This window comes from Pseudophryne corroboree, chromosome 10 (assembly GCF_028390025.1).
Source record: "Pseudophryne corroboree isolate aPseCor3 chromosome 10, aPseCor3.hap2, whole genome shotgun sequence".
Classification (NCBI taxonomy): domain Eukaryota; kingdom Metazoa; phylum Chordata; class Amphibia; order Anura; family Myobatrachidae; genus Pseudophryne; species Pseudophryne corroboree.
Window position 1 is genome coordinate 383,201,838 of NC_086453.1, and position 16,838 is coordinate 383,218,675.

At 49.6% G+C, this 16,838-nt stretch overlaps 1 protein-coding gene across 5 annotated transcripts in view; it reads right to left on the minus strand.

Moving 5' to 3' along the window:
• CASZ1 (castor zinc finger 1) overlaps positions 1 to 16,838 on the minus strand; it is a 329,303-nt gene that overhangs the window by 84,890 nt on the left and 227,575 nt on the right. For all 5 annotated transcript variants that reach the window (XM_063943866.1, XM_063943865.1, XM_063943864.1 and 2 more), the window contains one exon: positions 4,793 to 4,844. The gene's annotated coding sequence lies outside the window, so the exon portion shown is untranslated. The remainder of the gene's footprint in view (positions 1 to 4,792; positions 4,845 to 16,838) is intronic.

Below are 16,838 nucleotides of genomic sequence, written 5' to 3' on the forward strand. Positions count from 1 at the left end.
AGCGTTACATCACCTTATTCTCACCTACAGAGGGAGGAGCCAGCGCTACATCACCTTATTCTCACCTACAGAGGGAGGAGCCAGCGTTATATCACCTTATTCTCACCTACAGAGGGAGGAGCCAGCGTTACATCACCTGCTTCTCACCTACAGAGGGAGGAGCCAGCGTTACATCACCTTATTCTCACCTACAGAGGGAAGAGCCAGCGTTACATCACCTGCTTCTCACCTACAGAGGGAGGAGCCAGCGTTACATCACCTTATTCTCACCTACAGAGGGAAGAGCCAGCGTTACATCACCTGCTTCTCACCTACAGAGGGAGGAGCCAGCGTTACATCACCTTATTCTCACCTACAGAGGGAGGAGCCAGCGTTACATCACCTGCTTCTCACCTACAGAGGGAGGAGCCAGCGTTACATCACCTTATTCTCACCTACAGGGGGAGGAGCCAGCGTTACATCACCTGCTTCTCACCTACAGAGGGAGGCGCCAGCGTTACATCACCTGATTCTCACCTACAGAGGGAGGAGCCAGCGTTACAGCACCTTATTCTCACCTACAGTGGAGATTCTCACCTACAGAGGGAGGAGCCAGCGTTACATCACCTGCTTCTCACCTACAGAGGGAGGCGCCAGCGTTACATCACCTGATTCTCACCTACAGAGGGAGGAGCCAGCGTTACATCACCTTATTCTCACCTACAGTGGAGATTCTCACCTACAGAGGGAGGCGCCAGCGTTACATCACCTGATTCTCACCTACAGAGGGAGGAGCCAGCGTTACATCACCTTATTCTCACCTACAGTGGAGATTCTCACCTACAGAGGGAGGCGCCAGCGTTACATCACCTGATTCTCACCTACAGAGGGAGGAGCCAGAGTTACATCACCTGATTCTCACCTACAGAGGGAGGTGCCAGCGTTACATCACCTGATTCTCACCTACAGAGGGAGGCACCAGCGTTACATCACCTGCTTCTCACCTACAGAGGGAGGAGCCAGCGTTACATCACCTGATTCTCACCTACAGAGGGAGGCGCCAGTGTTACATCACCTTATTCTCACCTACAGAGGGAGGAACCAGCGTTACAGCACCTGATTCTCACAGAGGGAGGCGCCAGCGTTACATCACCTGCTTCTCACCTACAGAGGGAGGAACCGGCGTTACATCACCTGCTTCTCACCTACAGAGGGAGGAACCAGCGTTACATCACCTGCTTCTCACCTACAGAGGGAGGAACCGGCGTTACATCACCTGCTTCTCACCAACAGAGGGAGGCGCCAGCGTTACATACCTGATTCTCACCTACAGAGGGAGGAGCCAGAGTTACATCACCTGATTCTCACCTACAGAGGGAGGCGCCAGCGTTATATCACCTGATTCTCACTAACAGAGGGAGGCGACAGCGTTACATCACCTGATTCTCACCTACAGAGGGAGGACCCAGCGTTACATCACCTGATTCTCACCCACAGAGTAAGGCGCCAGCGTTACATCACCTGAATCTTACATACAGAGGGAGGCGCCAGCATTACATCACCTGATTCTCACCCACAGAGGGAGGCGCCAGCGTTACATCACCTGACTCTCATCCACAGAGGGAGGCACCCTTACATCTTACATACAGAGGGAGGCTGTGGGAGGTTTTTGTGCTACAGCGGGGAGTTAGGCTGCGGGAGGACTCAGTAAGGCTGCAGGAGGTTTAGGGAGGCGCCAGCACCTGATTCTCACTCACAGAGGGAGGCGCCAGCGTTACATCACCTGATTCTCACCTACAGAGGGAGGAGCCAGAGTTACATCACCTGATTCTCACCTACAGAGGGAGGCGCCAGCGTTACATCACATGATTCTCACCTACAGAGGGAGGACCCAGCGTTACATCACCTGATTCTCACCTACAGAGGGAGGACCCAGCGTTACATCACCTGATTCTCACCTACAGAGGGAGGCGCCAGCGTTACATCACCTGATTCTCACCTACAGAGGGAGGCGCCAGCGTTACATCACCTGATTCTCACCTACAGAGGGAGGCGTCAGCGTTATATCACCTGATTCTCACCCACAGAGGGAGGCGTCAGCGTTACATCACCTGATTCTCACCCACAGAGGGAGGCGCCAGCGTTACATCATCTGATTCTCACCCACAGAGGGAGGCGCCAGCGTTACATCACCTGATTCTCACCCACAGAGGGAGGTGCCACCGTTACATCACCTGAATTTTACATACAGAGGGAGACGCCAGCGTTACATCACCTGATTCTCACCCACAGAGTGAGGTGCCAGCGTTACATCACCTGAATTTTACATACAGAAGGAGACGCCAGTGTTACATCACCTGATTCTCACCCACAGAGTAAGGCGCCAGCGTTACATCACCTGAATCTTACATACAGAGGGAGGCGCCAGCGTTACATCACCTGATTCTCACCCACAGAGGGAGGCGCCGGCGTTACATCACCTGATTCTCACCCACAGAGGGAGGCGCCAGCGTTACATCACCTGATTCTCATCCACAGAGGGAGGCACCCTTACATCTTACATACAGAGGGAGGCTGTGGGAGGTTTTTGTGCTACAGCGGGGAGTTAGGCTGCGGGAGGACTCAGTAAGGCTGCAGGAGGTTAAGGGAGGCGCCAGCACCTGATTCTCACTCACAGAGGGAGGTGCCAGCGTTACATCACCTGATTCTCACCTACAGAGGGAGGAGCCAGAGTTACATCACCTGATTCTCACCTACAGAGGGAGGCGCCAGCGTTACATCACATGATTCTCACCTACAGAGGGAGGACCAGCGTTACATCACCTGATTCTCACCTACAGAGGGAGGCGCCAGCGTTACATCACCTGATTCTCACCTACAGAGGGAGGCGCCAGCGTTACATCACCTGATTCTCACCTACAGAGGGAGGTGCCAGCGTTACATCACCTGATTCTCACCCACAGAGGGAGGTGCCGTCCGTTACATCACCTGAATTTTACATACAGAGGGAGACGCCAGCGTTACATCACCTGATTCTCACCCACAGAGTGAGGTGCCAGCGTTACATCACCTGAATTTTACATACAGAAGGAGACGCCAGTGTTACATCACCTGATTCTCACCCACAGAGTAAGGGGCCAGCGTTACATCACCTGAATCTTACATACAGAGGGAGGCGCCAGCGTTACATCACCTGATTCTCACCCACAGAGGGAGGCGCCGGCGTTACATCACCTGATTCTCACCCACAGAGGGAGGCGCCAGCGTTACATCATCTGATTCTCATCCACAGAGGGAGGCACCCTTACATCTTACATACAGAGGGAGGCTGCGGGAGGTTTATGTGCTACGGGGGGAGTTAGGCTGCGGGAGGTTTATGTGCTATGGGGGGGGGTTAGGCTGTGGGAGGTTTATGTGCTACGGGGGGAGTTAGGCTGCGGGAGGTTTATGTGCTACGGGGGTAGTTAGGCTGCGGGAGGTTTATGTGCTACGGGGGGAGTTAGGCTGCTGGAGGTTTATGTGCTACGGGGGGAGTGAGGCTGCGGGAGGTTTATGTGCTACGGGGGTAGTTAGGCTGCGGGAGGTTTATGTGCTACGGGGGGAGTTAGGCTGCGGGAGGTTTATGTGCTACGGGGGGAGTGAGGCTGCGGGAGGTTTATGTGCTACGGGGGGAGTTAGGCTGCGGGAGGTTTATGTGCTACAGGGGGAGTTAGGCTGCGGGAAATTTATGTGCTACGGGGGGAGTTAGGCTGCGGGAGGTTTATGTGCTACGGGGGGAGTTAGGCTGCGGGAGGGCTTAGTAAGGCTGCAGGAGGTTTAGGATTAGGGGGTGGCAGGGTAAAATGTTGAGATGCCGCTGTATATACCACAGATAATCCAGCACAGTGCCTGTATAATAATGTATATTACTTATCACATGACATGCTTGGTGAAATAGTGATACCACTGTCGCAGGGAAATGATGTGCCTGTGGGAATTCGCCAGCACACTTCTCGCTCACTGGCCGTGTCCTTTGTTTAGTAGGGATGTAGACAACTACTCCCAGGTACGTCAGTAATAATCCACTGATACAACACATGGTCACGGGTACAGTGCATTATATCCATAGGCTTTAATACAAGGCTGGCAGCAGCCAATGATAGCTATGAGCCCCTGAGGATGGCTGCAGTAGTCAGTAACCAGGCGGCAGGAGCATGAATAGGAAGAATGATGCCCTAATGTGACCCGCTGCGCGCTCTCTCCCAGCTACTATTCCAGGGCCACAGCCTGCAGCTCACACACAATGACTGGGGAGGGCTTTGAAGTCGGAATAGAAGCCAAAAGCTAAACAAGCAGGAGGAGTGATCCAGGGAGGGGTCTAGATGGGAGGGGGGGGGGGGGGGGGGTGTACATGGAAAAAAACAAAGCACAAAAGAAAACTGCTTCACAGTTGGCCAGCAAAACTCACAAAAAGACAAAAAGGAAAGCAAACAGCCCCAGCGCAGGGCACATGCTGCTAGTGTCTGGATGTCCCCTGCGTGTACGGATGATGGATGCCATGGGATGGCCTGTGAGACCCCAGCATGTTACATCACAACTATTTACATAAACCACTGGTGCAACCCGTAACCCCTGACACTGGCCAGATCTATGGAACAAGGGCTGAAACCACAGGCTGCACAATATCGCACCTACTTCACCTGTCTGACCTGTACCATGCCACAGGGGCGCACTCCACCATGACGTGTGGAGGTATCATACAGACATAAGGACACCAAGTGACAATGGCCTCATTCTACAGATCATAGAGCAATACACAGTACCAGGGTCTTACCGTGCGCGACCCTCCACGTCCTGTCGTCACGCCAACCTTCACTTCATCCTCGCTGAAAAGAAGAAAACAAACCTTTATTAGCATGTCTGTATCAGACAGTGTAAAGCAAGGTGTGCCCAGGTGAGCACATAGCATGGGGTAAGCAGTACTGAATACACAGAGTCACCGCCGGCACGTCAGCTGTATATGGTAGGACACATGTGCCGCGCAGATCTACAGGAGGAACACGTGTCGCGGCACTGTATATGATCCATACCACTCCCCCCTATATATTGGATTGGTGCCACTACACTAATTTATAGACATGAGCTGCACTTTCCCTCTGTCATATGGCCGGTGAGGGATGGCGATGACCTCATGATGCTGTGATGTCACATCTGTCCATCAGAAAGTGTCTTGCACAAAACACAGGAAGAGGCCACTGAATTATTTACTGCCATATGTTCCGGAGATCTGACAGAGGAAAACTTCTAGCACTGAGAAGGTGGCTGGAGGGATTTGCAAGTGGGGGATTCACTGCGTAATTCAGAATTAGAAAATCCAAAGCCCCATTCTGTGGAAGACACAGGAAATGACAGTGGATCCGTTTTTGTGCCCGGCAGATGTAAGGAAGAGGAATGTCCCCCGCTGCCGCACAGCAACAGAAGGAAGCAGATTAATAATTCTCTTTGCCATCCGCACACCTCTCCTTACTGTATACCCCAACAAGTTACACAGCCTCGGTCACACAAACACAATCCGCTATTGTCTGGGGCTCAGCAAGGAGCCCAAACAACAAGTCATCGGTGCTAAGGACTGTCCACAATGTAACGAAATAGAGGTGGCACAAAGTAAGATTATACAGGGGAATATTTACCAGTTGTACTAATGCTAGCAGACCTGTGACATTTATATAAAAGGTCATTCCGAGTTGATCGCTCGCTAGCTGTTTTTAGCAGCCGTGCGAACACATAGTCGCCGCCCACAGGGGAGTGTATTTTAGCTGTTCAAGTGTGCGATCGCATGTGCAGCCGAGCGGTACAAAAACAGTTTGTGCAGTTTCTGAGAAGCCCAAAACTTACTCACTTCAGCCTGTCCGGGGCTGGATTTGACGTCAGCCACCCGCCCTGCAAACGCTTGTACACACCTGCGTTTTTCCAACCACTCCCAGAAAACGGTCAGTTGACACCCATAAACGCCTTCTTCCTGTCATTCTCCTTGTGATCGGCTGTGCAAATGGATTCTTCGTACAATCCATCGCCCAGCAACCATCCGCTTTGTACCCGTGCAACGCTTCTGCGCATTGCGGTGCATGCGCAATAGTGACCTGACTGCTGTGCTGCAAAAGAACGGCAGCGTGCGATCAGGTCGGAATGACTTCCACAGTTCTGATACTTACGACGCGTATAAACTCCTAAAAATGTGGGTGTGGTGTATTACGTGACTGTATAATATGTGGATGTGGCCTATTTAGTGACTGCCCATGCAATATGTGGGCGGGGAGTGTTTAGGGACTGCCCGTGTAATATGTGGGCGTGTCATATTTACTGACTGCCCGCGTGACATGTGGGCGTGACTGCCCATGTGATATGTGGGCGTGGTATATTTAGCATATGCCCATGTGATATGTTGGCGTGACTCGTGTGATATGGGTGTGGCTTATTTAATGACTGACCGTATGATGTGGCCGTGACGGTCGTGTGATGCATTGGCATGGCGTATTTATGGACTGTCGTGTGATATGTGGACGTGGCATATTTAGTGACTGTCGTGTGGGTGTGGTATATTTAGTGACTGCCTGTGTGACATGTGGGCGTAGCATATGTAGAGACTGGGTGTTGCATACTTAGTGACTGCCTGCGTGATATGTGGGCGTGGCATATGTAGTGACTGGGAGTTGCATATTTAGTAACTGCCTGTGTGATGTGGGCATGGCATAATTAGTGACTGCCTGTGTGACGTGGGCGTGGCATATGTAGTGACTGCCTGTGTGATATGTGGGCGTGGCATACTTAGTGACTGCCTGTGTGATATGTGGGCGTGGCATATGTAGTAACTGGGTGTTGCATATTTAGTGACTGCCTGTGTGATATGTGGGTGTGGCATACTTAGTGACTGCCTGTGTGATGTGGGTGTGGCATATGTAATGACTGGGTGTTGCATATTTAGTGACTGCCTGTGTGATATGTGGGCGTGGCATACTTAGTGATTGCCTGTGTGACATGTGGGCGTAGCATATATAGTGACTGGGAGTTGCATATTTAGTGACTGCCTGTGTGATATGTGGGCGTGGCATACTTAGTGACTGCGTGTGTCATGTGGGCGTGGCATATGCAGTGACTGCCTGTGTGACATGTGGGCGTGGCATACTTAGTGACTGCCTGTGTGACATGTGGGTGTGGCATACTTAGTGACTGCCTGTGTGATGTGTGAGCGTGGCATACTTTGTGACTGCCTGTGTGACATGTGGGCGTGGCATACTTTGTGACTGCCTGTGTGACATGTGGGCGTGGCATATGTAGTGACTGCCTGTGTGATATGTGGGCGTTGCATATGTAGTGACTGGGTGTTGCATATTTGGTGACTGCCTGTGTGATAAATGGGCAGTCTAGATGGGCCAAGTGGTTCTTATCTGCCGTCAAATTCCATGTTTCTATATTTAGTGACTGCCTGTGTGATATGTGGGCGTGGCATATTTAGTGACTGCCTGTGTGATATGTGGGCGTGGCATATTTAGTGACTGCCTGTGTGATATGTGGGCGTGGCATATTTAGTGTCTGCCTGTGTGATATGTGGGTGTGGCGTATTTAGTGACTGCTGTGACTTATGCGGTACCGTGGCAGTGGGGGTACTGCAACACACATTGTAATACCGTATAACGCATGTTGTGGTCTGATCTGCTGCCAAATACAGTTTTCCCCATCACTTATGACAGGCATGAAATCAGCAACAATGCAACCTGTGAGATCAGCAAATCCATGGTGACTGCACAGTGTTTCATATTTATCAAACATCAGACACTGGGGATCCCTTATAGTTTATTTTTAACTGCAGGAAACCTCTTGTTAGACAGACGCCAGTAACGTGAGCACTACCTCCCAGAGGACTATGGAAACCACCATATACTATGTTGTGGCTTCTGATTGGCCCAAGGGAGCGGAGAGGTTTGGGGGCCACTTTGGCTTCTAACACCAGTAATTATAGTAGTTAGTATCGTGGGAGCCAGGACGGAGTCTCTCAGCAGAATATACTTCTGCACAGCCCCAAAGGACACATATAGTTACATCCCTGTCCTAAAATAGATAATCCAACAACCAAAAGGACAGCATTAAGTATCATACACTGCTGGTGAGTAATATCAGTCACATCTTACACACTACTTCTGGAGTCATGGCCAAGCCACACCTTCATTACGTCTTCTGGAGTTATAACGTCACACTTCCCGTACCTCTCCGAGAGTAATAACGTCACACTTCCCGTACCTCTCCGGGAGTAATAACGTCACACTTCCCGTACCTCTCCGGGAGTAATAACGTCACGCTTCCCGTACCTCTTCTGGAGTAATAACGTCACGCTTCCCGTACCTCTCCAGGAGTAATAACGTCACGCTTTCCGTACCTCTTCTTGAGTAATAACGTCATGCTTTCCGTACCTCTTCTGGAGTAATAACGTCACACTTCCCGTACCTCTCCGGGAGTAATAACGTCACGCTTCCCGTACCTCTTCTGGAGTAATAACGTCACGCTTCCCGTACCTCTTCTGGAGCAATAACCTCACGCTTCCCGTACCTCTTCTGGAGTAATAACGTCACGCTTCTCATACCTCTTCTGGAGTAATAACGTCACACTTCCCGTACCTCTTCTGGAGTAATAACGTCATGCTTTCCGTACCTCCAGGAGTAATAACGTCACTCTTTCCGTACCTCTCCAGGAGTAATAACGTCAAGCTTTCTGTACCTCTTCTGGAGTAATAACGTCACGCTTTCCGTACCTCTTCTGGAGTAATAACGTCACGCTTTCCGTACCTCTCCAGGAGTAATAACGTCAAGCTTTCCGTACCTCTTCTGGAGTAATAACATCACGCTTTCCGTACCTCTTCTGGAGTAATAACGTCACGCTTCCCGTACCTCTGCTGGAGTAATAACGTCACACTTCCCGTACCACTCCTGGAGTAATAACGTCACGCTTTCCGTACCTCTTCTGGAGTAATAACGTCACACTTTCCGTACCTCTTCTGGAGTAATAACGTCACGCTTTCCGTACCTCTCCAGGAGTAATAACGTCACGCTTTCCGTACCTTTTCTGGAGTAATAACATCACGCTTTCCGTACCTCTTCTGGAGTAATAACGTCACGCTTCCCGTACCTCTGCTGGAGTAATAACGTCACACTTCCCGTACCACTCCTGGAGTAATAACGTCACGCTTTCCGTACCTCTTCTGGAGTAATAACGTCACGCTTTCCGTACCTCTTCTGGAGTAATAACGTCACGCTTTCCGTACCTCTCCAGGAGTAATAACGTCACGCTTCCCGTACCTCTGCTGGAGTAATAACGTCACACTTCCCGTACCACTTCTGGAGTAATAACGTCACGCTTCCCGTACCTCTTCTGGAGTAATAACGTCACGCTTCCCGTACCTCTTCTGGAGTAATAACGTCACGCTTTCCGTACCTCTTCTGGAGTAATAGCGTCACGCTTTCCGTACCTCTTCTGGAGCAATAACGTCACGCTTTCCGTACCTCTTCTGGAGTAATAACCTCACGCTTTCCGTACCTCTTCTGGAGTAATAACTTCACGCTTTCCGTACCTCTCCAGGAGTAATAACGTCAAGCTTTCCGTACCTCTCCAGGAGTAATAACGTCACGCTTTCCGTACCGCTTCTTGAGTAATAACGTCACGCTTTCCGTACCTCTCCAGGAGTAATAACGTCAAGCTTTCCGTACCTCTTCTGGAGTAATAACATCACGCTTTCCGTACCTCTTCTGGAGTAATAACGTCACACTTTCCGTACCTCTTCTGGAGTAATAACGTCACGCTTTCCATACCTCTCCTGGAGTAATAACGTCACGCTTTCCATACCTCTTCTGGAGTAATAACCTCACGCTTTCCGTACCTCTTCTGGAGTAATAACTTCACGCTTTCCGTACCTCTCCAGGAGTAATAACGTCAAGCTTTCCGTACCTCTCCAGGAGTAATAACGTCACGCTTTCCGTATCTCTTCTGGAGTAATAACGTCACGCTTTCCGTACCTCTCCAGGAGTAATAACGTCAAGCTTTCCGTACCTCTTCTGGAGTAATAACGTCACGCTTTCCGTACCTCTTCTGGAGTAATAACGTCACGCTTTCCGTACCTCTTCTGGAGTAATAACGTCACGCTTCCCGTACCTCTTCTGGAGTAATAACGTCACGCTTTCCGTACCTCTTCTGGAGTAATAGCGTCACGCTTTCCGTACCTCTTCTGGAGCAATAACGTCACGCTTTCCGTACCTCTTCTGGAGTAATAACCTCACGCTTTCCGTACCTCTTCTGGAGTAATAACTTCACGCTTTCCGTACCTCTCCAGGAGTAATAACGTCAAGCTTTCCGTACCTCTCCAGGAGTAATAACGTCACGCTTTCCGTACCGCTTCTTGAGTAATAACGTCACGCTTTCCGTACCTCTCCAGGAGTAATAACGTCAAGCTTTCCGTACCTCTTCTGGAGTAATAACATCACGCTTTCCGTACCTCTTCTGGAGTAATAACGTCACACTTTCCGTACCTCTTCTGGAGTAATAACGTCACGCTTTCCATACCTCTCCTGGAGTAATAACGTCACGCTTTCCATACCTCTTCTGGAGTAATAACCTCACGCTTTCCGTACCTCTTCTGGAGTAATAACTTCACGCTTTCCGTACCTCTCCAGGAGTAATAACGTCAAGCTTTCCGTACCTCTCCAGGAGTAATAACGTCACGCTTTCCGTATCTCTTCTGGAGTAATAACGTCACGCTTTCCGTACCTCTCCAGGAGTAATAACGTCACGCTTTCCGTACCTCTTCTGGAGTAATAACGTCACGCTTTCCGTACCTCTTCTGGAGTAATAACGTCACGCTTCCCGTGCCTCTTCTGGAGTAATAACGTCACGCTTCCCGTACCTCTTCTGGAGTAATAACGTTACGCTTTCCGTTCCTCTCCTTGAGTAATAGATTAATATGACTCCCATGTGTTACTGGTATATTACTTAACTGATGATTTTTCCCTTTAAAACTATTCATAAAATAGTTTTTATCTTTTTTTTATTTAATATAGTTTAAAAAGTATTTTTTAAAAATATTTTAATATTATATTATGCACATCTGCCGAACGGATCTCCTTGCCTGATACTAGGGAAAACCAGTGGGGCAGTACAGTTGCATGTTTTCTGACCAAGCATATACCACACCTTCCATATTTCTGGATTATCTTCTAAATAAAACACTTTAATGCTCATCTGGAGTATATTTTCAATGCTACTTCTGCAATAATACGCCATACCTCATATTACTTCTGCCGTAACACGTACATACGCCGCGCCTCTCATACTACTTCTGCAGTAACGTGTACATACGCTGCGCCTCTCATATTACTTCTGCAGTAACGTGTACATACGCCGCGCCTCTCATACTACTTCTGCAGTAACGTGTACATACGCTGCGCCTCTCATATTACTTCTGCAGTAACGTGTACATACGCCGCCGCTTCTCATACTACTTCTGCAGTAACGTGTACATACGCCGCGCCTCTCATATTACTTCTGCAGTAACGTGTACATACGCCGCGCCTCTCATATTACTTCTGCAGTAACACGTACATACGCCGCGCCTCTCATATTACTTCTGCAGTAACACGTACATACGCCGCGCCTCTCATATTACTTCTGCAGTAACGTGTACATACGCCGCGCCTCTCATACTACTTCTGCAGTAACGTGTACATACGCCGCGCCTCTCATATTACTTCTGCAGTAACACGTACATACGCCGCCCCTCTCATATTACTTCTGCAGTAACACGTACATACGCCGCGCCTCTCATATTACTTCTGCAGTAACACGTATATACGCCGCGCCTCTCATACTACTTCTGCAGTAACGTGTACATACGCCGCGCCTCTCATATTACTTCTGCAGTAACACGTATATACGCCGCGCCTCTCATATTACTTCTGCAGTAACGTGTACATACGCCGCCCCTCTCATACTACTTCTGCAGTAACGTGTACATACGCCGCGCCTCTCATATTACTTCTGCAGTAACACGTACATACGCCGCGCCTCTCATATTACTTCTGCAGTAACACGTACATACGCCGCGCCTCTCATATTACTTCTGCAGTAACACGTATATACGCCGCGCCTCTCATACTACTTCTGCAGTAACATGTACATACGCCGCGCCTCTCATATTACTTCTGCAGTAACACGTACATACGCCGCGCCTCTCATATTACTTCTGCAGTAACACGTACATACGCCGCGCCTCTCATATTACTTCTGCAGTACCACGTACATACGCCGCGCCTCTCATATTACTTCTGCAGTAACGTGTACATACGCCGCGCCTCTCATATTACTTCTGCAGTAACGTGTACATACGCCGCCCCTCTCATATTACTTCTGCAGTAACACGTACATACGCCGCCCCTCTCATATTACTTCTGCAGTAACACGTATATACGCCGCGCCTCTCATACTACTTCTGCAGTAACACGTACATACGCCGCGCCTCTCATATTACTTCTGCAGTAACGTGTACATACGCCGCGCCTCTCATACTACTTCTGCAGTAACACGTACATACGCCGCGCCTCTCATATTACTTCTGCAGTAACACGTATATACGCCGCGCCTCTCATACTACTTCTGCAGTAACACGTATATACGCCGCGCCTCTCATACTACTTCTGCAGTAACACGTACATACGCCGCGCCTCTCATATTACTTCTGCAGTAACACGTATATACGCCGCGCCTCTCATACTACTTCTGCAGTAACACGTACATACGCCGCGCCTCTCATATTACTTCTGCAGTAACACGTACATACGCCGCGCCTCTCATATTACTTCTGCAGTAACACGTATATACGCCGCGCCTCTCATACTACTTCTGCAGTAACATGTACATACGCCGCGCCTCTCATATTACTTCTGCAGTAACACGTACATACGCCGCGCCTCTCATATTACTTCTGCAGTAACACGTACATACGCCGCGCCTCTCATATTACTTCTGCAGTAACACGTACATACGCCGCGCCTCTCATATTACTTCTGCAGTAACGTGTACATACGCCGCGCCTCTCATATTACTTCTGCAGTAACACGTATATACGCCGCGCCTCTCATATTACTTCTGCAGTAACGTGTACATACGCCGCCCCTCTCATATTACTTCTGCAGTAACGTGTACATACGCCGCGCCTCTCATACTACTTCTGCAGTAACGTGTACATACGCCGCGCCTCTCATATTACTTCTGCAGTAACACGTACATACGCCGCGCCTCTCATATTACTTCTGCAGTAACACGTATATACGCCGCGCCTCTCATATTACTTCTGCAGTAACACGTATATACGCCGCGCCTCTCATATTACTTCTGCAGTAACACGTATATACGCCGCGCCTCTCATATTACTTCTGCAGTAACGTGTACATACGCCGCGCCTCTCATATTACTTCTGCAGTAACACGTACATACGCCGCGCCTCTCATATTACTTCTGCAGTAACACGTACATACGCCGCGCCTCTCATATTACTTCTGCAGTAACGTGTACATACGCCGCGCCTCTCATACTACTTCTGCAGTAACGTGTACATACGCCGCGCCTCTCATATTACTTCTGCAGTAACACGTATATACGCCGCGCCTCTCATATTACTTCTGCAGTAACACGTACATACGCCGCCCCTCTCATATTACTTCTGCAGTAACACGTACATACGCCGCGCCTCTCATATTACTTCTGCAGTAACACGTATATACGCCGCGCCTCTCATACTACTTCTGCAGTAACACGTACATACGCCGCGCCTCTCATATTACTTCTGCAGTAACACGTATATACGCCGCGCCTCTCATATTACTTCTGCAGTAACGTGTACATACGCCGCCCCTCTCATATTACTTCTGCAGTAACGTGTACATACGCCGCGCCTCTCATACTACTTCTGCAGTAACGTGTACATACGCCGCGCCTCTCATACTACTTCTGCAGTAACGCGTACATACGCCGCGCCTCTCATACTACTTCTGCAGTAACACGTACATACGCCGCGCCTCTCATATTACTTCTGCAGTAACACGTACATACGCCGCGCCTCTCATATTACTTCTGCAGTAACACGTACATACGCCGCGCCTCTCATATTACTTCTGCAGTAACGCGTACATACGCCGCGCCTCTCATATTACTTCTGCAGTAACACGTACATACGCCGCGCCTCTCATATTACTTCTGCAGTAACGTGTACATACGCCGCGCCTCTCATATTACTTCTGCAGTAACGTGTACATACGCCGCACCTCTCATATTACTTCTGCAGTAACGTGTACATACGCCGCGCCTCTCATACTACTTCTGCAGTAACACGTACATACGCCGCCCCTCTCATACTACTTCTGCAGTAACACGTATATACGCCGCGCCTCTCACATTACTTCTGCAGTAACGTGTACATACGCCACGCCTCTCATATTACTTCTGCAGTAACGTGTACATACGACGCGCCTCTCACATTACTTCTGCAGTAACGTGTACATACGCCGCGCCTCTCACATTACTTCTGCAGTAACGTGTACATACGCCGCGCCTCTCATATTACTTCTGCAGTAACACGTACATACGCCGCGCCTCTCATATTACTTCTGCAGTAACACGTACATACGCCGCGCCTCTCATATTACTTCTGCAGTAACGTGTACATACGCCGCGCCTCTCATACTACTTCTGCAGTAACGTGTACATACGCCGCGCCTCTCATATTACTTCTGCAGTAACACGTATATACGCCGCGCCTCTCATATTACTTCTGCAGTAACACGTACATACGCCGCCCCTCTCATATTACTTCTGCAGTAACACGTACATACGCCGCGCCTCTCATATTACTTCTGCAGTAACACGTATATACGCCGCGCCTCTCATACTACTTCTGCAGTAACACGTACATACGCCGCGCCTCTCATATTACTTCTGCAGTAACACGTATATACGCCGCGCCTCTCATATTACTTCTGCAGTAACGTGTACATACGCCGCCCCTCTCATATTACTTCTGCAGTAACGTGTACATACGCCGCGCCTCTCATACTACTTCTGCAGTAACGTGTACATACGCCGCGCCTCTCATACTACTTCTGCAGTAACGCGTACATACGCCGCGCCTCTCATACTACTTCTGCAGTAACACGTACATACGCCGCGCCTCTCATATTACTTCTGCAGTAACACGTACATACGCCGCGCCTCTCATATTACTTCTGCAGTAACACGTACATACGCCGCGCCTCTCATATTACTTCTGCAGTAACGCGTACATACGCCGCGCCTCTCATATTACTTCTGCAGTAACACGTACATACGCCGCGCCTCTCATATTACTTCTGCAGTAACGTGTACATACGCCGCGCCTCTCATATTACTTCTGCAGTAACGTGTACATACGCCGCACCTCTCATATTACTTCTGCAGTAACGTGTACATACGCCGCGCCTCTCATACTACTTCTGCAGTAACACGTACATACGCCGCCCCTCTCATACTACTTCTGCAGTAACGTGTACATACGCCACGCCTCTCATATTACTTCTGCAGTAACGTGTACATACGACGCGCCTCTCACATTACTTCTGCAGTAACGTGTACATACGCCGCGCCTCTCACATTACTTCTGCAGTAACGTGTACATACGCCGCGCCTCTCATATTACTTCTGCAGTAACACGTACATACGCCGCGCCTCTCATATTACTTCTGCAGTAACACGTACATACGCCGCGCCTCTCATATTACTTCTGCAGTAACACGTACATACGCCGCCCCTCTCATACTACTTCTGCAGTAACGTGTACATACGCCGCCCCTCTCATATTACTTCTGCAGTAACACGTACATACGCCGCGCCTCTCATATTACTTCTGCAGTAACGTGTACATACGCCGCGCCTCTCATATTACTTCTGCAGTAACACGTACATACGCCGCGCCTCTCATACTACTTCTGCAGTAACACGTACATACGCCGCGCCTCTCACATTACTTCTGCAGTAACACGTACATACGCCGCGCCTCTCATATTACTTCTGCAGTAACACGTACATACGCCGCCCCTCTCATATTACTTCTGCAGTAACGTGTACATACGCCGCGCCTCTCATATTACTTCTGCAGTAACGTGTACATACGCCGCGCCTCTCATACTACTTCTGCAGTAACACGTACATACGCCGCGCCTCTCATATTACTTCTGCACTAACACGTACATACGCCGCGCCTCTCATACTACTTCTGCAGTAACGTGTACATACGCCGCCCCTCTCATACTACTTCTGCAGTAACGTGTACATACGCCGCGCCTCTCATACTACTTCTGCAGTAACACGTACATACGCCGCGCCTCTCATATTACTTCTGCAGTAACGTGTACATACGCCGCGCCTCTCATACTACTTCTGCAGTAACGTGTACATATGCCGCGCCTCTCATATTACTTCTGCAGTAACGTGTACATACGCCGCCCCTCTCATACTACTTCTGCAGTAACACGTACATACGCCGCGCCTCTCATATTACTTCTGCAGTAACGTGTACATACGCCGCGCCTCTCATACTACTTCTGCAGTAACACGTACATACGCCGCGCCTCTCATACTACTTCTGCAGTAACACGTACATACGCCGCGCCTCTCATATTACTTCTGCAGTAACGTGTACATACGCCGCGCCTCTCATACTACTTCTGCAGTAACGTGTACATACGCCGCGCCTCTCATACTACTTCTGCAGTAACGTGTACATACGCCGCGCCTCTCATATTACTTCTGCAGTA